The sequence below is a fragment of the Musca domestica genome, unplaced genomic scaffold, assembly GCF_030504385.1.
Source record: "Musca domestica strain aabys unplaced genomic scaffold, Musca_domestica.polishedcontigs.V.1.1 5, whole genome shotgun sequence".
In the NCBI taxonomy this organism is placed as follows: Eukaryota; Metazoa; Arthropoda; class Insecta; order Diptera; family Muscidae; genus Musca; species Musca domestica.
Window position 1 is genome coordinate 16,289,108 of NW_026712346.1, and position 5,000 is coordinate 16,294,107.

A 5,000-nucleotide genomic window follows, 5' to 3' on the forward strand; every position below is an offset into this window, starting at 1 on the left:
TCTTCCACGCACGCGGGAAGTACCCTTGGCTCATGCAGCGGCTAAACACTGACTCGATATACTCAGGCATGACCTTCCAGATGGCTTTATACATCCGACCAGTCATACCGTCGATACCAGGCGACTTTCTGCTTCTAATCCGACAGATACTGTCCGAAACTTCTAACCTTTCCACTGCCGGAGGCTCAGCCAATTCATCAACAAGCGGAGGAAATGTCTGAGTCTCCGAACTGGGAAAGAATGATCCCAACAAAAGCCCTACGCTCTCCCCCCACCCCGAGGTCATTGCCGTAGAGCTGCTACGCAATGCCTGTAGGTCGCCCTGACTACATGACCCACCATGCCGGCACACACGGTATACTTTACCCCATGGATCGTCTTTATTGTCCTGGATAAATCTCCTCCAATTGTCTTCTTTACTCCTAGACAGCTCGTCCTTGTACGTCCTAAGGAAAGCAAGGAACTCAGTTTTACGCTGAGCTAAGTCCTCCGCATTGGTACGTCTAGCCCGTTGGAAACACTTCCTAAGGCGACTGAGTCTCCTCCGCATCAGACTTAGCTCACGGGTCCACCATTTGACCTTACTTGGTTTAACCTTACGGCGTCTACCAAGGAGCTCGTCATTTACTCCGCTCATCCACTCGTTCAACCTGCTAACCTGGTCATCTATGGTCAGTGCCCTGAAGTCCGCTAATGGCATAGCAGCCTCCCTAACACGGTTCGCATATAGGTCCCAGTTCACGTCTCGTTCCTTCCAAGCCCTGAAACGCTCAGTTCCCTGCGTTCGTCCCCGCGGCGTGACCACAAGCTCAATGAGATTATGGTCACTAACACCCCAGTCATCAACAACACGCCAGCAAAATTGGTACACAGTCATCGCTGCCCCATTTGCAGCCGTCACGTCAATGTCGCTAACTCCCGAGGGCCCATCAAAGGTATACAGATCCGAGGGCTCATTCAAAATCTCGACGCCCCTCGCTAACACCCATTCGCCTAGCATCTCTCCTCGTACGCGATTCTGATGGCCAGAACTATGGCTGGACATCTTCGAGAACCACAGTGAGGAGGATGCATTCGCGTCTAAACCTAGGATAAGCGGACAACTACTCGCAAGGAGTAGTACCGTATCCATATACCTTAAATAGGGCTCCAACGGAGAGCTAAATCTACAATAGATGCTAGCCAACAACATCTTTCCCTCCGCCCATTCAACGGACAGACATAACCCCCATTGGCTACTTGAAACAACTGTACAGTCTATGTCACTGTCCACAACAACTATAGCAGAGTCTCCTCCCTCGTCCGTAAAGACACGCATCCCCCCCGGAAGCCCCCGCACACAACCATCCCTACAGAAAGGCTCTTGAATCAAGGCAAAGGTTGCGCCCATACGGAGTAACGCCTGGCCAAACTCGTGCATCACACTGGAGGACCTCTGACAATTGTACTGGAGCACGCGCATCCTAATGTCTGGCACTCGCTCTCGCCGCCAACGCTGCATACACTGGACACGACACTGACAGCATCAAATGTCCAGCAGGCAACCCCTTGAACTCACAGTTCCGACACCTCACCGGATTGGGACATTCTGAAAACAAATGCCCAGTTAATCCACAGCGCCGGCAGACATCAGACTTCATCCTGCACTCTCTCACACGATGATCAAAGCCCAGACATCTATAGCAGGAGGGCACAGGATCCTGCCTACGCACAAGGAAGCGGAACCACTTTATATAGGCTCCCTCAGCACAAAGCTTTTCCGCCACACGTTCAGTACACTCCAATACGACATTAACTTTGGAGTCGCCAGCACCAACCTTCCAGGGACCACTGGCCAGGCGCACGCTCTTCTTAAAAGTTTCAGGTGACATCAACTCAGCCAAATTCAAATCATAGAGTTCCCCCATAAACTCATCTGTGGACAGCTCGGCGTGAACTCTCTGGACTATTACTTTTGGGCCCAGCTTGTCATTCACTGTCACCTCCAATCCGACATCCGCAAACTTTGTGTTCGCCACAATCTTCTCCCTCTCAGCAACAGAGGGAGTTCTTATTACCGCACCGCCATCTCTCACCTCCTTCACTTCGTGCACTCTGACGCCAAGAGTAGGGCCCACCTCATCCACCACCTTCTTGACCACCTCCTTGCTAGAGTTGCCCTTCTTCGACCTCACCACTACCGACCAGGTTTCCACAGCTTTTGGCGCGGAAGCAACAACAGGTGCAGCAGGCAAGGCCTGAGGCACAACAAGTGGCACCGGACCAGAAGCAGCAACAACAGACGGCCCTGGAGCAGGGCCCACCACACCGCGAGCCGAGAGCTGCTCAAAAGCCTCCAATTTCCCCTTAAGCCTCTCATTTTCCACAATTGCACGCATCAACATCTCTTCGTACCTACTGGCCAAAGAGATCACCTCACGCGTCGTGTCAGCACTGCAATTACTCTCGCACAAAAGGTCCAGAAGAGAGTCGGTGACTCCCTTCATTTCCAACACCGACACTCCACCAGCTGACTTCGAAGTTGACCTCTTTGCACGAGATCGGCTCTCCCTCTGCCCATCCTTCGCGCGCTCACCACCAGACGCTACACCAACTCCCTCACCACCAACAACAACACCATCACCAGCCGCACCAACAGCATCAACAACACCCACAACAGCACCCGCACCACCCTTCTTCAATGGGGAACCAAGCTTCTGACGCTTGGATTCCTCCCCGCCATCTGAACTCTGCTCACTCTCCGTATGGCGCAACCTACGCCCAGTGGGAGGAGGCATCAGTACCTCAGCCGATCCGCCCACACCACCGTCCACCTCCATGTCTGAGGTTTCGGAATTCACTTCCGAAACCGAGCCCTTCTTCTTCTTCACCACTTTCGGAGGCATGTCCAAGACACAAACCCCTCGAAAACAATTCCAACTATCACCCACCAGATGTCGTAATCAAAGTCCAAGTACAATTCCAGTCACAACAAAGCCAAACACTTACCAAAAGGAAGTTAAGCACAATTGCTTCAACTTAACCTCACAATAAGTGAGACACCAAATTCAACTTAACCTCACAATAAGTGAGACACCAAATTCAGTGGCCAAAGGCACTCCAGCCGAGAAAAACCAATTGTCCAAAACGTAAACCAAACTCAATAACCAAAGACCGCACTTGTCACAACGAGATTCCAGCACTTCCAAAACCACACACTGGCGCGCACTAAATGTCCGCTGCGGTGAGACACCAATGGTTGCCCAGAGGATTCCCCACCAACAACTTAATATCACTGACAGAGTCAGAAAATCTGAATTTCGCGTTAAGAGCGAGACAAGAAATTTCGCAATAACTTCACCCGAATTTTAACACAATTTTTCCGCTAGCAAAATTACACGACCGTTCTCATCAACTGCTCAACGTCAAGTGAGTAGATAGGGACAGTAGGAATCTCGTTAATCCATTCATGCGCGTCACTAATTAGATGACGAGGCATTTGGCTACCTTAAGAGAGTCATAGTTACTCCCGCCGTTTACCCGCGCTTACTTGAATTTCTTCACTTTGACATTCAGAGCACTGGGCAGAAATCACATTGTGTCAACACCCGCTAGGGCCATCACAATGCTTTGTTTTAATTAGACAGTCGGATTCCCCAAGTCCGTGCCAGTTCTGAATTGATTGTTAATTGATAGTCGTTATAATTTAAAGAGTACACACCTTGCGATGCAACCCAATAAATTTTAGCAAGAAAGTTCCACAATTGGTTACATAGCAACTATCCGAGGAACAAGATCCGGAGATCTCTATTTACCCAGAACGAGTACGTAAACCATGTTATTGCTTCCCAATCAAGCCCGACTATCTCAATCTTCAGAGCCAATCCTTATCCCGAAGTTACGGATCTAATTTGCCGACTTCCCTTACCTACATTATTCTATCGACTAGAGACTCTTCACCTTGGAGACCAGCTGCGGATATTGGTACGGCCTGTTGAGAAGTTTGCGTGACCCCACCATAAATTTTCAAGGTCCGAGGAGAAAATATCGACACAACAGTAAATGTCATGCTCTTCTAGTCCATCTACCATATCTCTCTTCGAAAGACTTCCATGGTAGTACGACTATAAAACAGAAAAGAAAACTCTTCCGATACCTCTCGACGGCTTCTTTATGGTCGTTCCTGTTGCCAGGATGAGCACAAGGCCCATATTTAATAACAAACGGATACTCAACAGGTTACGGAATTGGAACCGTATTCCCTTTCGTTCAAAATTATTCAAGTGTTTAATCACACAATTTTGCAATTGTCAATTATAACTTGAAAATTTTCAGCTTTCGCCTTGAACTTAGGACCGACTAACTCGTGATCAACCACTGTTCACACGAAACCCTTCTCCACTTCAGTCCTCCAAGGTCTCATTCGATTATTTGCTACTACCACCAAGATCTGTGCCAATGGCGGCTCCATGCAGGCTTACGCCAAACACTTCCATGCACACCATTGTACCCTCCTACTCACTAAAGTTTCAAAGTTTAAAATCCAACCGAAATTGAATATAAACCATTTACTTTAGCGGTAATGTATAGGTATACAACTTAAGCGCCATCCATTTTAAGGGCTAGTTGCTTCGGCAGGTGAGTTGTTACACACTCCTTAGCGGATTACGACTTCCATGTCCACCGTCCTGCTGTTTTAAGCAACCAACGCCTTTCATGGTATCTGCATGAGTTGTCAATTTGGGCACCGTAACATTACGTTTGGTTCATCCCACAGCGCCAGTTCTGCTTACCAAAAGTGGCCCACTGGGCACATTATATCACAACCACACCTTCATACCAAGAAAGGTGTGGTTCTTACCCATTTAAAGTTTGAGAATAGGTTAAGGTCGTTTCGACCCTAAGGCCTCTAATCATTCGCTTTACCAGATAAGATTATTTTACATAATTTTTAAATGCACCAGCTATCCTGAGGGAAACTTCGGAGGGAACCAGCTACTAGATGGTTCGATTGGTCTTTC

The 5,000-nt window shown here is 48.6% G+C and overlaps 1 pseudogene; it reads right to left on the minus strand.

Annotated features, from left to right (window-relative positions):
• LOC131805297 (large subunit ribosomal RNA) overlaps positions 1-5,000 on the minus strand; it is a 9,617-nt pseudogene that overhangs the window by 3,522 nt on the left and 1,095 nt on the right.